Below are 20,366 nucleotides of genomic sequence, written 5' to 3'. Positions count from 1 at the left end.
TGGCTTCCCGTGCCTGTTGCCCCATTCCCTGACAAGGGGCTCTGAATGTGGGCTCCCTTGTCCACATCCGCTGATCTACATCCAGTGGCTCAGGGGTAATGAATTTAATGACCAGCAGCAACTGGCCCTCAGGTCTCAAGTTCATGGTCAAAGCCTCCCTTTGAGTGGACCAGCCAAGTGAACAGGGCAGGCGGTGATCCCCTCCCTTGTACCGCAGTTCGGTGCCCGAGCAGGGGAGGCAGGACACTTCAGGCTGGGGCCTCAGTGGAGCATCGCAGGTGGGTAGCTCTGCACTTACCTCCCCTCAGACTCCTCTGCCTGAAGAGGCGATGACTGCGGAGGAAACCCCGTGTCTCTCGTGTCTGGCACCAGCTCCCTCTCACCAACCCCTCTCTGCCTCCTGAGCCGGCTTCTCTCCTTCTCCCACCTGAAACCACAGGCCACCTCCCAGGCACAAGGCAACCCAAACCAATGCTTGCTTTTGTGAAGATCCTTCCCCAATCCAACCCTGCTGGATTTCACTCCCGTTTGCTACTATTTGATAAATGTTGCACTCAAATATTAATTCCATATGTCCCAGACTGGTCTCCTCTCTTCCCCCACACTCTAGCTACTGCTCTGGCTAGCTGCCCTCCTTCTGATTTCTGAGATGAAAAGCAGTGAAGGCTGGTGTGACCCTCCTACTCCATTCAAGGAAGCAGGTTGTTACCAGGTTCGCGGTCCATTCTTTTGGATTCTATCCCAGGTCCCTCTCCTCTCTCTTCTCACTGTCACTGTCATCAGGATGGCTAATACTTCCTGCGTGTCTCTCTTCCAGACACGATGCCACGTGGACCACGTCACTTAATCCATGTGGCCACCATATGAGCGAGCCAGGGTTACCCTGTCTCACGAACAGTTAGAACTGCTGTTGACAAGCTCCGTCTCTTTTTAGGATGTCCTCTGTCCACATCGTTATGGAATGTCCCCTCCCTCTGAAGTCCTTGGGGGGCCCTCCTCCAGCTTCCCCATCTCACACGAGTCTCCTTTTTTACTGAAGGCTCATCACACTGCTTACCACGACCCCAAAGTCAGGACAAAATTGTTCTCGGTCTGTCAAAAATATTAAAATCATTGAAAGTTCATTTTTCTCCCATTATGAGAAGTACACAAGCTCTTAATAGTCAATTTAAAAGACAAGAAGAAATGATTACTATCTACACTGCTCTCCACGTCGTCTTTCTCCATGCCTTTTTCTGCCCATGTTCATCTTGTGTTTGAGAGTCACAATTATGAAATCTGTATCCCTCTGTTCATCATCAACATCATTTGAAATTACTGAATAACATACCATCAAGTGAACTTACACATTTCCTGTACAACTGGATTCAAGGAGTAAAATGAATTATCTGACACATGACAGGACATAAATAGATTATCACACAGTATATCAGCTGATTTATGTCTTACTGAAGGCTTCAAATGGAAAGAAGTCTGTTCTTTTTATTTTCCCGATTACTTAGTGCATTACTGCACTCATACAAAATGCTCCTTTTGGGGGAAATGACCTTTTTTTCCCTTCTCATTATGAAGTAAGGCATGCTGACTGCAAAAAAAATCCAGAAAATAAAGAGTAATATATTGAAGATGATCTCAGGCCTCAGAAGTAAGCACTTCAGGGGCACCTGGGTGGTTTAGTTGGTTAAATGTCTACCTCTGGCTCAGGTCATGATCCCAGAGTCCTGAGATCGAGCCCCAAGTAGGGCTTCCTGCTCAGTGGGGAGTCTACTTCTCTCTCTCTCTCTCTGTGAAATAAATAAATGAGTAATCTTTAAAAAAGAAAGAAGCACTTTAAACACTGTTAGTGTCTCTTCTTTGAATCTAGATTTCCTGTTTTCTGCAGGTACACAGGCACACATGCGAAGCTTAAACACATATGAAACAAATACCAGACACTCAAAATTGTCCCCCCAAGACTTCACGAAATCTTGCACAGTAGCTCCCTCCACAGTGGAAAATGTCTTCTGCTCCATCTGAAAAAAGGGCACCATGCAATAGGGTCAGGCTCTCCAACGTATTAACTTCGTAAATATTCTCAATGTGAGAAAATAAAAACAGGGGGCGCCTGGGTGGCTCCGTAGGTTAAAGCCTCTGCCTTCAGCTCAGGTCATGATCCCAGGGTCCTGGGATCGAGCCCCATATTGGGGTCTCTGCTCAGCAAGGAGCCTGTTTCTCCCTTTCTCTCTCTCTCTGCCTGCCTCTTTGCCTGCTTGTGATCTCTGTCTGTCAAATAAATAAATAAAATCTTTAAAAAAATAAAAATAAAAACAGAAGACCTTCCATCCTAGCATATCTAGATAAACAAATTTATCCTAGAACTAGAGGTTCAGCAAGCTTAAAGTGAAGAAGCAGGTAGGGGACGTGTCAGATCTTACATTTTTAACATGTTAGAGCGCTCGGTTTCTGGGCTTCGAGTGAAGTGGAACAGGTTCCCCAAGGTCATGGGCAGGTTGGTCCCTTGCACACGGCGTGCAGTGTCAAGTGCAGAGGGAAGTGAGAGCCCAGGGAAGAAGCAGGTGCATTCAGTCTCTCACCTAACTAACGACCATGAGTGACACTCCCAGACAGTTGCTATTAATAGCTGACAGAGCTTTTTACTTCATATATTACTTTCTTTTCATATAGACCTCAGAAAAAGTCTCAGATAAAAGCCATATTCATTTCCTAATACTTACCAATAACTAATTAGAGAAGCCTAATATGTTCTCATATTTTTGTCTCGCTCCAGTCTTGCAATTTCCCAAAATAGATATATTATTGGAAGAAAGAGTTCACGGGCAAATGTCACACTTGGCTTGATTTAGCTAATTATATTTCTGCTTTTGCTTAGGATAAGATTAATTTTCCTATTCTGCTAATAAACCATGTGATAGCAAAATGCCTTTAGTATTTTTATGCTAGGAAATGCCTGTGACATTTTAAAGAATCAAGAAGCTATTTCAGATAGGCCATCATGTGCATAAAGATTAATTTATTCATGTGAAATCAATAACCAGAAAAGGCTGATTTAAATAAAACCGTTTTTGCAGTCATTTTTTTTGGTTAGGGACATTGATTTCTTGTAAGGAATATAGTGCCCGGGTACATGAAGAAAGGCTCAGACAATGGTAAACACGTATTGATTGCATCTATCCAAGTAAGCACCAGCTTTGGTTTTACAGGTGCTGTTAACTTGTCATTAACTGTATTTAAATGCTTATGATGAAATCTTGAATTTAGAACAACACTTTTGTTCCTAAGTCTCATGAATATTTTCTAACTCCTTTTTCCTAAATTCCCTGCCTGCTAATCCCCATTTTCAGGGAGGAAGAGGCCATAATACGTGATCAACCTATATTGAAACATTTTTTTTAAATCTGAAAAGTTCATACACATCTTACTTCTAGTAAACCTGCAAACTGTAGAGGAAACTAGAGGCATTAATTAAAACTTTTTAAAAATTTTTTATTTTTAAATTTTTAAGTAAACATATGATGTGTTTTTATCCCCAGGGGTACAGGTCTGTGACTCGCCAGGTTTACACATTTCACAGCACTCACCATAGCACACACCCTCCTCAATGTCCATATCCCCACCACACTATCCAGTCCCCACTCCCCCCAGCAACCCTCAGTCTTTTTTGAGATTGAGTCTTTTATGGCTCGTCTCCCTCCCAATCCCATCTTCTTTCAATTTTTCTTTTCCTACCCCCAAACCCCCCATGTTGCATCTCTACTTCTTCATATCAGGGAGATCATATGATAGTTGTCTTTCTCTGACTGACTCACTTCGCTAAGCATAATACCCTCTAGTTCCATCCACGTCGTTGCAAATGGCAAGATTTCATTTCTTTTGATGGCTGCATAGTATTCCATTGTATATATATACACCACATCTTCTTCATCCATTCATCTGTTGATGGACATCTAGGTTCTTTCCATAGTTTGGCTATTGTGGACATTGCTGCCATAAACATTCGGGTGTACGTGCCCCTACGGATCACTACGTTTGTATCTTTAGGATATATACTCAGCAGTGCAATCGCTAGGTCATAGGGTAGCTCTATTTTCAGTTTTTTGAGGAACCTCCACACTGTTTTCCAGAGTGGCTGCACCAGCTTGCATTCCCACCAACAGTGTAGGAGGGTTCCCCTTTCTCTGCATCCTCGCCAGCATCTGTCATTTCCTGACTGGTTAATTTTAGCTATTCTGACTGGTGTGAGGTGGTATCTCATTGTGGTTTTGATTTGTATTTCCCTGATGCCGAGTGATGTGGAGCATTTTTTCATGTGTCTGTTGGTCATCTGGATGTCTTCTTTGCAGAAATGTTTGTTCATGTCCTCTGCCCATTTCTTGATTGGATTATTTGTTCTTTGGGTGTTGAGTTTGCTAAGCTCTTTATAGATTTTGGATACTAGCCCTTTATCTGATATGTTGTTTGCAAATATCTTCTCCCATTCTGTCAGTTGTCTTTTGGTTTTGTTAACTATTTCCTTTGCTGTGCAAAAGCTTTTGATCTTGATGAAATCCCAATAGTTCATTTTTGTCCCTTGCTTCCCTTACCTTTGGCGATGTTCCTTGGAAGACGTTGCTGCGACTGAGGTCAAAGAGGTTGCTGCCTGTGTTCTCCTCAAGGATTTTGATGGATACCTTTTTCACATCGAGGTCCTTCATCCATTTTGAGTCTATTTTCGTGTGTGGTGTAAGGAAGTGGTCCGATTTCATTTTTCTGCATGTGGCTGTCCAATTTTCCCAGCACCATTTGCTGAAGAGGCTGTCTTTTTCCCATTGGACATTCTTTCCTGCTTTGTCAAAGATTAGTTGAACATAGAGTTGAGGATCTATTTCTGGGTTCTCTATTCTGTTCCATTGATCTATGTGTCTGTTTTTGTGCCAGTACCATACTGTCTTGATGATGACAGCTTTGTGATAGAGTTTGAAATCTGGAATTGTGATGCCACCAACTTTGCCTTTCTTTTTCAATATTCCTTTGGCTATTCGAGGTCTTTTCTGGTTCCATATAAATTTTAAGATTATTTGTTCTATTTCTTTGAAAAAAATGGATGAGATTTTGGTAGGGATTGCATTAAATGTCTAGATTGCTTTAGGTAGAATAGACATTTTCACAATATTTGTTCTTCCAATACATGAGCATGGAACATTTTTCCATTTCTTTGTGTCTTCCTCAATTTCTTTCATGAGTACTTTATAGTTTTCTGAGTATAGATTCTTTGCCTCTTTGGTTAGGTTTATTCCTAGGTATCTTATGGTTTTGGGTGCAATTGTAAGTGGGATTGACTCCTTAATTTCTCTTTCTTCTGTCTTGTTGGTGGTGTAAAGAAATGCAACTGATTTCTGTGCATTGATTTTATATCTTGACATTTTACTGAATTCCGTTACAAGTTTTAACAGTTTTGGAGTGGTCTTTGGGTGGTCCACATAAAATATCATATCATCTGCAAAGAGTGATACTTTGACTTCTTCTGTGCAGATTTGAAAGAAAATTAATTTCTTTTTGTTGTCTGATTGCTGAGGCTAGGATTTCTAGTACTATGTTGAATAGCAGTGGTGATAGTGGACATCCCTGCCGTGTTCCTGACCTTAGGCGAAAGGCTCTCAATTTTTCCCCATTGAGAATGATATGAGTTGAGTTTTTCGCTGTGAGTTTTTCATAGATGGCTTTGATGATATTAAGGTATGTGTCCTCTATCCCTACGCTTTGAAGAGTTTTAATCAGGAAGGGATGCTGCACTTTGTCAAATGCTTTTTCAGCATCTATTGAGAGGATCATATGGTTCTTGTTCTTTCTCTTATTAATGTATTGTATCACATTGATTGATTTGCGGATGTTGAACCAACCTTGCAGCCCTGGAATAAATCCCACTTGGTCGGAGTGAATTATCCTTTTAATGTACTGTTGGATCCTATTGGCTAGTATTTTGGTGAGTATTTTCGCATCTGTGTTCATCAAGGATATTGGTCTGTAATTCTCTTTTTTGGTGGGATCCTTGTCTGGTTTTGGCATCAAGGTGATGCTGGCCTCATAAAATGAGTTTGGAAGTTTTCCTTCCATTTCTATTTTTTGGAACAGTTTCAGGAGAATAGGAATGAATTCTTCTTTAAATGTTTGGTAGAATTCCCCTGGGAAGCCGTCTGGCCCTGGGCTTTTGTTTGTTTGGAGATTTTTGATGACTGTTTCAATCTCCTTACTGGTTATGGGTCTGTTCAGGTTTTCTATTTCTTCCTGGTTCAGTTGTGGTCGTTTATATGTTTCTAGAAATGTATCCATTTCTTCCAGATTGTTGAATTTGTTGGCATAGAGTTGTTCATAGTATGTTCTTATAACTGTTTGTATTTCTTTGGTGTTGGTTGTAATCTCTCCTCTTTCATTCATGATTTTATTTATTTGGGTCCTTTATCTTTTCTTTTTGATAAGTCTGGCCAGGGATTTATCAATCTTATCAATTCTTTTAAAGAACCAGCTCCTAGGGGCGCCTGGGTGGCTCAGTGGGTTAAAGCTTCTGCCTTCAGCTCAGGTCATGATCCCAGGGTCCTGGGATTGAGCCCCGCATCGGGATCTCTGCTCAGCAGGGAGCCTGCTTCCTCCTCTCTCTCTGCCTGCTTCTCTGCCTACTTGTGATCTCTGTCTATCAAATAAATAAAATCTTAAAAAAAAAAAAAAGAACCAGCTCCTAGTTTCGTTGATTTGTTCTATTGTTTTTTTGGTTTCTATGTCATTGATTTCTGCTCTGATCTTTATGATTTCTCTTCTGCTGGGTTTAGGCTTTCTTTGTTGTTCTTTCTCCAGCTCCTTTAGGTGTAGAGTTAGGTTGCATACTTTTTTGTTTCTTGAGAAAGGCTTGTACCGCTATATATTTTCCTCAGGACTGCCTTTGTTGTGTCCCACAAATTTTGAACCATTGTGTTTTCATTATCATTTGTTCCCATGAATTTTTTCAATTCTTCTTTAATTTCCTGGTTGACCCATTCATTTTTTAGAAGGATGGTATTTAGTCTCCATGTATTTGGGTTCTTTCAAAATTTCCTCTTGTGATTGAGTTCTAGCTTCAGAGCATTGTGGTCTGAAAATATGCAGGGAATGATCCCAATCTTTTGATACCGGTTGAGACCTGATTTGATGACCCAGGATGTGGTCTATTCTGGAGAATGTTCCATGTGCACTAGAGAAGAATGTGTATTCTGCTGCCTTGGGATGGAATGTTCTGAATATATTTGTGATGTCCATCTGGTCCAGTATGTCATTCAAGGCCTTTATTTCCCTGCTGATCGTTTGCTTGAATGATCTGTCCATTTCAGTGAGGGGAGTGTTAAACTCCCCTACTATTATTGTATTATTGTCAATGTGTTGCATTGATTTTGTTATTAATTGGTTTATATAGTTGGCTGCTCCCATGTTAGGGGCATAGATATTTAAAATTGTTAGGTCTTCTTGTTGGACAGACCCTTTGAGTATGATATAGTGTCCTTCCTCAACTCTTATTATAGTCTTTGGCTTAAAATCTAATTGATCTGATTTAAGGATTGCCACCCCAGCTTTCTTCTGATGTCCATTAGCATGGTACATTGTTTTCCACCCCCTCACTTTAAATCTGGGGGTGTCTTCGGGTCTAAAATGAGTTTCTTGTAGGCAGCATATTGATGTCTTTTGTTTTTTTATCCAATCTGATACCCTGTGTCTTTTGGAGCATTTAGCCCATTAACATTCAGGGTAACTATTGAGAGATATGAATTTAGTGCCATTGTATTGCCTGTAAGGTGACTGTTACTGTATATTATCTCTGTTCCTTTCTGATCTACTACTTTTAGAATCCCTCTTTGCTTAGAGGACCCCTTTCAATATTTCCGGTAGAGCTGGTTTGGTGCTTGCAAATTCTTTCAGTTTTTGTTTGTCCTGGAAGCTTTTTATCTCTCCTTCTATGTTCAATGATAGCCTAGCTGGATATAGTATTCTTGGCTGCATGTTTTTCTCATTTAGTGCTCTCAATATATCATGCCAGTTCTTTCTGGTCTGCCGGGTCTCTTTGGATAAGTCTGCTGCCAATCTAATGTAACATACAATGTCTTGTATGTTACAGACTTCTTTTCCCAGGCTGCTTTCAGGATTTTCTCTTTATCGCTAAGACTTGTAAATTTTACTATCAGGTGATGGGGTGTGGACCTATTTTTATTGATTTTAAGGGGCGTTCTTTGCATCTCCTGGATTTTGATGTTTGTTTCCTTTGCCATGTTAGGGAAATACTCTACAATAATTCTCTCCAATATACCTTCTGCTCCCCTCTCTCTTTCTTCTTCTTCTGAAATCCCAATTATTCTAATGTTGTTTCGTCTTATGGTGTCACTTATCTCTCGAGTTCTCTCCTCGTGGTCCAGTAGCTGTTTGTCCCTCTTTTGCTCGGCTTCTTTATTCTCTGTCATTTGGTCTTCTATGTCACTAATTCTTTCTTCTGCCTCATTTATCCTAGCAGTGAGAGCCTCCATTTTTTATTGCATCTCATTAATAGCTCTTTTGATTTCAATTTGGTTAGATTTTAGTTCCTTTATTTCTCCAGAAAGGGCTTCTATCTCTCCGGAGAGGGTTTCTCTAATATTTTCCATGCCTTTTTCGAGCCCCGCTAGAACCTTGAGAATCGTCATTCTGAACTCTTGATCTGACATATTACCAATGTCTGTATTGATTGGGTCCCTAGCCTTCGGTACTGCTTCTTGTTCTTCTTTTTGTGGTGAGTTTTTCAGCCTTGTCATTTTGTCCAGATAAGAATATATAAAGGATCAAATAAAATGTTAAAAGGGTGGCAAGGACCCCAGGGAAATGTGCTTTAACCCAATCAGAAGAGACCCCAAATTGTGGGAGGGAGAAGGGGGATAAACAAGAAAAAAAAAAAGAAAGAAAGAAAGAAAGAAAGAAAGAAAAGAAAAGAAAACAAATAAGGAAAAAATATTTAAAAAAGAAAATATATGTATATACAAAAAATATAGTTAGATACAATGGAGGATAAAATATGACTATAATAATGAAGGTTCAAAAAAGGTTATTATTATTATTATTTTTTGTAAGGTATTGTTAAGATAAACTAGTTAAAAAAGAAAAAAGTTAAAAGAGGAAAGGGTAAAAGTTTTTTAAAAATTAGTAGAAGAGGGGTGCCTGGGTGGCTCAGTGGGTTAAAGCCTCTGCCTTCGGCTCAGGTCATGATCTCAGGGTCCTGGGATCGAGCCCCACATTGGGCTCTCTGCTCTGCAGGGAGCCTGCTTCCTCCTCTCTCTCTGCCTGCCTCTCTGCCTAGTTGTGATTTCTCTCTGTCAAATAAATAAAATATTAAAAAAAATTAGTAGAAGAAAAAAGCAAAAAAAAAAAAAATTAACTGCAAGACTAAAGAATCATGGGGAGAAAGCCACGAATTCCTTGCTTTGCTTTCTCTTCCTCTGGAATTCCACTGTTCTCCTTGGTAAGTGAAGCTAGTCCTGGCTGGATTTCTTGTTGATCTTCTGGGGGAAGGGCCTGTTGTAGCAATTCTCAAGTGTCTTTGCCAGAGGCGGAATTGCACCGCCCTTATCAGGAGCCAGGCTAAGTAATCTTTCGGGTTTGCTTTTGGAAGCTTTTGTTCCCTGAACACTTTCCGTAGAGTTCCTGAGGATGGGAATGCTAATGGCAGCCTCCTGATCCCTGGCTGGGAGGAGCTGAGAGCTCAGGGCCCCACTCCTCAGAGAAAAGAACCAATTGCTCCCGTTTCCCTGGCTTCTGGTCGCGTTTGGAGAAAAGTGCCCGGTCGCTCGTGCCTGGAGAAAAGTGCTCAGTCGCTTCCTTCTCCATGGCCTCTGGCCGCGCTCCGAGCTCACCCAGCCCACGACCAGTTCAAAGTAACCCCGAGCTGAGAGCTCACTCCTCGGCTCTGTCTCTGTAGCCGGCTTCCCTGCTCTAATACCTGTGAGCTCTGCGACACTCAGACACCCCTGGTCCTTCTGTGATCCTGCGGGACCTGGGGCCACGCTGACCCCGCGTGGGTTTCACCCCGGTTTAGCCTCTGGAGCAATGTCCCTCAGTGGAACAGACTTTTAAAAGTCCTGATTTTGTGCTCCATTGCTCCTCCGCTTGCTGGGAGCCGTCCCCTCCCCCCGTGGTGTATCTTCCCGTAGCTTCAGACTCACTTCTCCACAGGTTCTACCTTTCAGAAAGTGGTCGATTTTCTGTTTCTAGAATTGTTGCTCTTTTCTTCGATTTCCCAATTGATTTGTAGGTGTTCGCAACGTTTAGGTAAGCTATCTAGCTGATCTCCTGCTACCTTATATCATCTCAGCCTGCTACTTCTCCGCCATCCTGACCACTCCAAGCCTTAATTAAAACTTTTAATAAGGAGGGGCACCTGGGTGGCTCAGTCGGCTAAGTGGCTATTTTGGCTCAGGTCATGATCTCAGGGTCCTGACGTTGGGCTCCGTGCTGGGCCTGGAGCCTGCTTAAGATTCTCTCTCTGTCCTGGAATAAGAAAAGACCCCAAATATCCAGAGGAATGTTGAAAAAGAAAACCAAAGCTGGTGGCATCATAATTCCAGACTTCAAGCTCTATTACAAAGCTGTGATCATCAAGACAGTATGTTACTGGCACAAAAACAGACACATAGATCAGTGGAACAGAATCAGAGCCCAGAAATAGACCCTCAACTCTATGGTCAACTAATCTTTGACAAAGCAGGAAAGAAGATCCAATGTAAAAAAGTCTCTTCAACAAATAGTTGGGAAAATTGGACAGCCACATGCAGAAGAATGAAACTGGACCATTTCTTTATACCATCCACAAAAATAGGCTCAAAATGGAAGAAAGACCTAAATATGAGACAGGAATCTATCAAAATCCTAGAGGAGAACACAGGCAGCAACCTCTTCGACCTCAGCTGCAACAATTTCTTGCTAGACATGTCCCAAAAGGCAGGGGAAACATTGGCAAAAATGGACTACTGGGACTTCAAGATAAAAAGCTTTTGCACAGGGGCGCCTGGGTGGCTCAGTGGGTTAAAGCCTCTGCCTTTCGCTCAGGTCATGATCCCAGGGTCCTGGGATTGAGCCCTGCATCGGGCTCTCTGCTTGGCAGGGAGCCTGCTTCCTCCTCTCTCTCTCTCTGCCTGCGTCTCTCCCTACTTGTGATCTCTATCTGTCAAATAAATAAATAAAATCTTAAAAAAAAAAAGTTTTTGCACAGCAAAGGAAACAGTTGACAAAACCAAAAGACAACTGACAAAATGGGAGAAGATATTCACAAATGGCATATCAGATAAAGCTCTAGTATCCAAAATCTACAAAGAACTTATTAAACTCAACACCCTAAGAACAAATAATTCAATAAAGAAATGGCATGAACAGAGAACATGAACAGATATTTCCCCAAAGAAGACCTCCAGATGGCCAACAGACACATGAAAAAGTGTTCAACATCACTCAGCATCAGGGAAATACACATCAAAACCACAGTAAGATACCACCTCACACCAGTCAGAATGGCTAAAATTAACAAGTCAGGAAACGACACGTGTTGGTGAGGATGTGGAGAAGGGGGAACCCTCCTGCACTGTTGGTGGGCGTGCAAGCTGGAGCATCAACTCTGGAAAACAGCAAGGAGGTTTTTCAAAAAGTTGAAAAAGAGCTACCCTGTGACCCAGCAATCGCATTACTGGGTATTTACGCTAAAGATACAAATGTAGTGATCTGAAGGGGCACGTGCACCCGAAAGTTTATGGCAGCAATGTCCACAATAGCCAAACTATGGAAAGAGCCCAGATGTCTCCTGACAGATGAATGGACAAAGAAAATGTGGTGTATATATATAATGGAATACTATGCAGCCATCAAAAATGAAATCTTGCCATTTGTGACGACATGGATGGAATTAGAGGGTATTATGCTAAGCGAAATAAGTCAATTAGAGAAAGACAGTTATCATGTGACCGCACTGATGTGAGGAATTTGAGAAATAAGACAGAAGATCATGGAGGAAGAAAGGAACAAATAAAACAAGATAAAACCAGAGAGGGAGACAAACCATAAGAGACTCTTAATCACAGGAAACAAACTGAGGGTTGCTGGAGGGAAGGTGGGTGGAGGAATGAGGTAACTGGGTGATGGGCATTAAGACGGGCATGTGATGTAATGAACACTGGGTATTATATAAGACTGATGAATCACTGACCTCTACCTCTGAAACCAATACTATATTTATGGTAATTAATTAGATTTAAATAAGAAATGTTTTTAAAAAATGAAAAAACAAACAGAAAGGGTGCCTGGGTGGCTCAGCGGGTTGAGCCTCTGCCTTTGGCTCGGGTCATGATCTCAGGGTCCTGGGATCGAGCCCCGCATTGGGTTCTCTCCTTGACAGGAAGCCTGCTTCCTCCTCTCTCTCTCTCTGCCTGCCTCTCTGCCTACTTGTGATCTCTGTCAAATAAATAAATAAATAATCTTTTAAAAATAAATAAATAAATAAATAAAATCTAAAACAAACAAACAAACAAACCCGGAAACAAAAAGATTCTCTTTGTGCCCCTCCCCTGTTCACATACACACACATTCTCTCTCTCTAATTCAAAAAAATTTTTTAACCTTTTTTTTCTTTTCTTTTCCTTTTTTTTTTTTTTTGAGAGAGAGTGAGTGAGCCAGGGAGGAACAGAGGAAGAGGGAGAGAGAATCCTAAGCAGACTATGTGCTGAGTGTGGAACCCAACATGGGGCTCCATCTCATGACCCTGAGATCATGAACTGAGCCAAAACCAAGAGTTGGGTGCTTAACCCACTGAGCCACCAGGCACCCCCCAAAAAAGTACCTCCAATAAGGAAATCAGTATAATGTATTTTGGATGTTGTTAAATTTTTAAAGGACTTTCTTTCACATTACCATATACTTGTAATTTTTTTTTCTGATTTCCTACAACTAAGCTAATTACTTCTGGGATTATTTCACATTTTTCTTCCCATTTAGATGATAAGCCTCATGAAACGAGGAACTGACTTATTCTTAGCACTTATCACGTAGTCTGCACTAAATAAATACATACTTTATAAACTTGCCATCTGCACCACTACTTGGAGGTAGGGAGTTTCCCAAACTTACTGCTTTCTTTTTATTTACTCAAAAATTTATTTCAAACTCCTAGGAATGCTCCTTTGTCTCATTATTCTAGGGTTTGGTGAGCAGAATGTGTGTCTCCCTGTGTCCACCCTTTCAGAGCTATCTAGAGTGACATCACACCCTGAGATCTCCACTTTTCTCATCAGTGAGACCCAGTGTACAGGCTGCCCACAAAGCCAGTTCCTAACACCCTCGTCAGTTCTCTTGGTTGAAGGACCAACCTTCAACCTTGGTTGAAGGCCAACCGTGGTTGGGCATGATGTCCTTCTCAGGATGCCTGGGGATATGAGGAAATAAAGACAGTGATAGTAATCCCTTCACTTCATAGTCCGAGCTGCTCCCACCCCTTAGGTAACTCTCTACGACCGAAACGGAGCATGCAGCACTGAGATTGCATAGGGCTTGGTGGGATGTTTGCTGAAGTTCTTGCAATCATCCAGGGCATAATCTTTTCTCTTTCACCTCTCCTTCAGAATGTTCTTCCACAAAAGATACCTTGAAGTGCAGAAGGAAAGCAATTTTGAGCATGCAAATGGTCCTGCAGTTGTATCAGGATGGAAACCCTCAGTGGGCTCCTGCTGTGGGCACCTATCGGGTGCTCAGTGCTGACTCCCTGAAGCCCCATGCTCTGAACGCTGGCCCTCATTACTTCCTGCAAATCCCAGCAAGTGACCAAGGATCAAACTTTAGAACTTCCCCTGTGCCTTTCTCTCCAACCTTCCCTTTTTCCCAATGTTGCTGGCCTCATAGCCTCAAGGGTCCAGCCCAGAATCCACAACATACTCTACTCAATAAAGCCCAGATAATTACAAACGTGATCTCATTTTTCACTTTGGCTTGGTGAAAATTAATAGGTACTTGGGAATTTTATAGGTATGACTCCAAGTTTCAGTTTGTCTGTCTAATTCATCCTGACTTCTACATTTATAATCTAACTCTAGAGCACTTTCTTCCAGCTTCCTTGAGGTAAAAGGCATCAGCCTGCAAGTGTTCCACTTGGTTCCATGATGAAACGATTCTCTCTAGAGCGAGCTTCCTTACTGCAGGTCGAGCAGCTCCCTTGTTCCCGATGGAGATATTTTCTGTCTTGGACTTTGGTCATCTTGAAAGCAAGGTACTTCATTCATGTCTGTCTCCATCTTCTGGTTGACACATTTCCCATACTTTCAAGCCATGGTATCTCCAAAACAATTCATATTTCTTTTATTATTAAACTCCCTTTTCCAGAGTTCTCCTCTGTAGCCTATAATCCTCCTTCCTGATATCTTTAAATCCTCAAGGAGGCCTTAGACCCTAAGTATACATTTCCCTTCATCGTTTCTCATTACCAAATTTAGAATGACAAAATATTTTATTTTTCACATCATAGATCTTTTTTTTAATTAAAAAAAAGATTTTTATTTATTTAACACGCAGAGAGAGATCACAAGTAGGCAGAGAGGCAGGCAGACAGAGAAGGGGAAGCAGGATCCCTGCTGAGCAGAAAGCCTGATGCAGGGCTTGATCCCAGGACCCTGAGCTGAAGGCAGAGGCTTAACCCTCTTAGCCACCCAGGCACCCCCATCATAGATCTTTTATTCTTTTAAGGGGAGGCATTCTCAAGGGGTCACAAGTACCCAGAACTGCTCATAGTATTCCTGGGAAGGGCACATAGTGAATAGATGAAGATATTGTTTGGCATTGATTTTTATTTTTCTTGACAATGCTGGTCCAATTTTAAAAAACATGCTTATCTAATTAAGAAAGAATACAATAGTAACAGATATTAATTGTATATTATTTAGAAAACTTAGCTAATATCACCATCCAGAGAGACTTGATCCCAGGACCCCGGGACCATGACCTAAGCTAAAGGCAGATGCTTAACCGACTGAGCCACCCAGGCACCCCCTGATTACATTTTAAAGTACAAATTTAAATACATGTGTATAGAAAGGAAGATTGAAAGGAAAAATATAAGTCTCTCTGAGTGGGGAGCCTGATTCATGCTCTCTCTCTCTTAAATACATTGACCCTTTTAAAAAGGTCAGTGGCATTAAGCACATTCTGATGTTGTATAATTGTCTTTACTATCTCTTTCCAGAATCTTTCCATCATCCTACATTGAAACCATGTATCCATTAAACAACAGCTCCCCATCCTGCCCTCCCTACAGCCCCTGGTAAAGTTTATTCTTCTTTCCGTCTCCATGAATTTGCCTATTCTAGGTGCATCATATATGTGGAATCACACACTACTTGGCCTTTGGTGTCTGGCTTATTTCTCCTGCTATAATGTTTTCAAGGATTATCCATGCTGTAGCATAGATCTGAATTTCACTCCCTTCTAAGGCTGAATAAAGTCCACTTTATGTGTACATGTTTATCCATCTGTTGATGAACATTTTGCTTGTTTCTACCTTTTGGCTATTCTGAATATTGCTGCAAGAACGCTGATGTATGAGTTTCTGTTTGAGTCCCTGCTTTCAGTTCCTGGGGGTTTACCCCTGGAAATGTAATCACTGGGTCACATGGTACCTCTGTGTTGAACTTCCTGAGGAACCCCAAACTCCTCTCAGTGACTTCACCATCTTACATTCCCATCAGCAATGCACAAGGGTTCCAATTTCTCCACATCCTCGCCAACACTATTTATTTCCTAGGCTTTTTGTTTTGTTTTGTCTTAATAATAGTCATCCTAATGGGTGTGAAATGGTGAGATTTTGTTTGTAGCAAATATTTATTTATTTGCTTGTTTATTTATTTATTTTAAAAGATTTTATTTATTTGAGAGAGAGAGTGAGCAAGAGAGAGAGAGGGAACACAAGTGGGGAAAGGCAGACGGAAAGGGAGAGGGAGAAGCAGACTCCCTGCTGTGCGGGGAGCCCCGTGTGGGGCTTGATCCCAGACTCCCGGATCATGACCTGAGTCAGAGGCTGTATCAAATTCTTAAAAAGCATGCAGTTTAAAATGTCAAATATTTTGTTATGGTTCACTAAGGAAAACATCAGTCTTAAATCCCTTCTCCCTTCCCCTAGGACAATCATTTTTATTTCGTTTACTGGACATGTGGGTATCTATTGCCGCATCTCCAAAGAACGAGCATTGACTGGTATTTCTGGATCTGCGGTTTTGGGAATCACCCACTGACTTCCCACCATGGGCTATGACGGCCCCTACCACACCTTTACTTTTTCACCCCCATGATATGGTGGCAGCAAATTTCCTTTCGATTATATCAAAAGGTTGACAATAACATGACTATGTGAGAACTACTCACACCTGAGCCAGGTAAGAAACTATGGTTGATTTTCCTTTCCTGAACAGCCTTTTACTTGCTCTGCAGCAAATTGTCTTATTTCATCATTAGTCTAGTTTTTCAGGTTTTTAGGTACTTGTCACTAATTTACACACCATTTTTTTTTAACCAGTTCTCTAAATCTTAAGGCTTATTGATTTCATCTTCCCGGTGAAATATCTTCTGGATTCTTCTGACAGCTCCCGTGTTGGTCATCGTGCCCAATCTACAGCTGCTGTCCTGGGACTGTGCCTTCACCCTCCTCGTGGGCTGGCTTCTTCACTCCCTGGTCTTCTGGTCCTGGGTCTCATTTCTTCTTCTGGTGAGGCTGTAACCATCACTGTGGAGAGACTGGGCTGGGCAGTTCCATTAGGGAACCTCTGAGGTCACTGCTTTTGGTTTTTTCCTCCTGGGCTGGTCCGCCAAGATTCTTGCAGTCCTCTGGAGAGGAAAGTGGCAGCTCCCAGCTCCCGGAGCCGGGGAGACCGGGTGAGGGAGGGTGAGCAGAGATGGCTCCACATGTATACATTCTCACTGTTTCCCAGGAGATTCCCCAACTTGGACTCTGCTGGGGGTGCCACAGCCAGAAACCTGTTTTACTCTCTCGACATACCCCCAATGGAAGAGGAGCAGTAGGGCAGCTTCTCAGAGGTCAAAGGGATCTGGTATTCTGATTCTTTTTTTTTTTTTAAGATTTTATTTATTTATTTGAGAGAGAATGAGTGAGAGAGAGCATGAGAGAGGAGAAGGTCAGAGGGAGAAGCAGACTCCCCAAGGAGCTGGGAGCCCGACGCAGGACTCGATCCTGTATGTCTGGGATCATGACCTGAGCCAAAGGAAGTCGCTCAACCAACTGAGCCACGCAGGCGCCCTGGCATTCTGATTCTTCAATAAACTTTCGATGCACCTTCCTTTTCCAGTCTTTCTTCTTCACCTCATTTCCTGAAGAATCTGAACCTGTTAATTCCTGAGACTTCGAGGATATAAAACAAGTTGCCCCTTGGCTTTGCTGATTCCAGCAAAGTAATTTGGTTGTGGGAGGCCTGCTAAGTCATCCACAGCCCATCCACCATCTTCCAAGTTTCCCGTTTTGTTCTTTTCATTTCTTCCCCTATTTCTCCTATCTTAGGGGCTTTAAAAATTCAGTCATTATTTTTGGCTCAGGTGATGATCTCAGGGTTGTGAGATGGAGCCCTGTGTTGGGCTCTGTGCTGGGCGTGGAGCCTGCTTAAGATTCTCTCTCTCTTGGGGCGCCTGTTTGGCTCAGTTGTTGGGTGTCTGCCTTTGTCTTGGGTCACCTTCCCAGGGTCCTGGGATTGAGCCCCACATTAGGATCCCTCCAACGGGAAGGCTGCTTCTCCCTCTCCAACTCTCCCTGCTTCTGCTCCCTCTCTTGCTGTGTCTCTGTCAAATAAATAAAATCTTTAAAAGAGAGAGAGAGAGAGATTCTCTCTCTCTCCACCTCTACACCTCTACCCCCTAAAAAATAAATAAATAAATAAATTTTTAAAGAAATTCAGTCATTTTCACTGGATTTGGGGGGACCCAAATTTGATGCATGTGTTTATTTTACCCTCTGTCCCTGAGAACTCCATCGAATTTCTACCAAGACTAACTAAGACAGCTGACACCAGAGGTCCTGCAGATCTGAGTGTGAGGACGACGCCCTGCAGTGTGCTCATTCACCAGCTGCTTCTTCACTGCCTGGTCTCTGGCATGCGGCGGTGGGGCAGCCGCCAACACTTTCCCCTGTGCTGAACCAAGACAGGATATAGGTCGAAGGGAATGCACGGACCCGTGCACGGTGTCTAATATCGGAAAGTGCTGGAGAAAGATCCGTTGAAAGAATGTGAAACTGGGAGGCTGCTGCTAAGGACCACGGGTGCCCTGAGCCATGCAGAAGACAGCCGCAGAGCCGGTACAAACCCCACATGTGTGAGTCAAAGGGCTCCACTGGCGGCTCTCATTTTTATTTTTTTCAAGATTTTTATTTATTTGAGAGTGAGAGAGAGCGCAAGAGAGAGAGCATAAGCAGAGGGAGCAGCAGACATGGGGAGAGGAGAGGGAGAAGTAGCCTCCCCGGTGAGCAGGGAGCCCAACCCTGGACTCGATCCCAGGACCTGAGGTCATGACCTAAGCCAAAGGCAGATGCTTACCCCACTGAGCCACCCAGGCGTCCCTTGTGGACAGCTTTTAAAGAAACCCTCATCACTGGTGACCGAAGGGATGACAGGGCTGAAGACCAGACATGAACTTTGATGAAGACTGGCAGAACTTCAGGGAAGTTGACTTTTCAGCCCGGGCAAATCCCTTCCACAGTGTTGGGGCCTCATAGCAAAGGAGTGGGACCGTGAGTCGTGCAGCACAGACACCTTTAGACACTCAAGGGCCCTCATCACCAAGTTTCCCCTGAACACTCCAGACCTACAGAGGTAAACCGCTCCCTTGTCGGGATACAGAGCACCTCCCTGTTTGGAAACGATATAGAACCTTCAAATGAGCAGAGTATCTTAGAAAACAATGCTGGCCCTGCTCAGAATTTGCCCCCACATTTCTCCGGGCCACCAGGCTGTTCTCGGATCAAACCGTACTGTGATTCCAACAGAGGAGTGCAGGGTCAGCTAAGGGAAGACAGGACTCTATGGCAAAGGCGCCCGCAGGACCTCAGAGAATCAGGCTGCGGCAGGTCCCCAGAGGACTGGATCCAGCAGAGGGAGTAGGAGTTAACATGCTGGCGAGGGCTCTGGAAGGACTCTAGAAGTTTGGCTTTCTTCCTATTGCTGTGACATTCAGAAATTCATTTCTGACCACGTTTACTAATGGATTGTTTCTACAAGTGTTTACCGGCCACCGGGTAGGTACGAGGCGGTGGGTCTCCAGGGCTCCCCAGGACTGATGTGCCCCTTGACCTCGTGGGGCTCAGTGGGAAGGACCGGAGCCCACTAGGAAACACACAGGTAAAGCACATCAGGCTGCAGCCAGGTCTCTGAAGCCCAAGCAGCGGGTGCTGTCACAGGGACCGGTGGAAGGAGCCTGGTTCAGCAAGATGGTCAGGGAGCGCCTCTCTGCAGAGGTGACACGAAGCGGAGAACTACAAGATGAGGAGCCAGCCATGCCAACAGCTGCCCTAAGAGCTGCCAGGCTGAAGGGAAAGGAAACACAGCTCCCGAGGCGAGAAGGAGGCTGGGTGTCTCCCGGAAACTGTAAAAGGCCAGAGCTAGAGCGACACGCTCCCTGGCTGCTGTTTTGCTGCTTGGGCTTTAAAACTCAACTTGATATTCGGAGCTTTGTGCTTCTGGGAAAAATGCCTTTGACGGACGGGACAGGTACATATGTCGTAAAGTTTTTGCTAAGAACTCACACATTGTTATTTTTGGATAGAAACAGTAACATCAGTTTCCATTTATTTATCCCACTAAACGCCAAGTACTTTACGAATATTTCTTATCGCATTTAACCATCCCACCAGTCCTGAAGAGTGAACGTTACCCTGTTTTACAGATGAGGAAACAGACTTAGAGAGGCTACGTAGCGGCCACAGGATTTCTTCCACCATCTGCCCCCCAAACCCCACCCCAGCAGACTCGGTTGTGGGATTCCGAATGGAAAATTCTAAGGCCTTTATTTTATTTTAATTTCAACCTTTGGCCCGAAATGCAGCATATTACTTTAGGATAGAAAAACAAACGGAAGAGGGCCTCTCCTTGACAGGTACAAGAGAGCACCCGCGTTCTGTTTCACTGGCCTGCGTCTAGCAATTCTCTTCTTAAGCCCAGAGGATGCTACTTCGACCAATCAGCCCAGGTTTGGTTTGGAAGGCAGAGCGAAAACAAAACCCATCTCGGTTTAAGTTAAATTCAGCAAATGACAGGACCAGGAACTAATCAACAATAACGACAAAAACAAAGTAAGATGATATTTGAAGAAACTTGTCAGTTTTTTAT

The sequence above is a fragment of the Meles meles genome, chromosome 13, assembly GCF_922984935.1.
Source record: "Meles meles chromosome 13, mMelMel3.1 paternal haplotype, whole genome shotgun sequence".
Classification (NCBI taxonomy): domain Eukaryota; kingdom Metazoa; phylum Chordata; class Mammalia; order Carnivora; family Mustelidae; genus Meles; species Meles meles.
Note: the sequence above shows the minus strand (reverse complement) of the source record.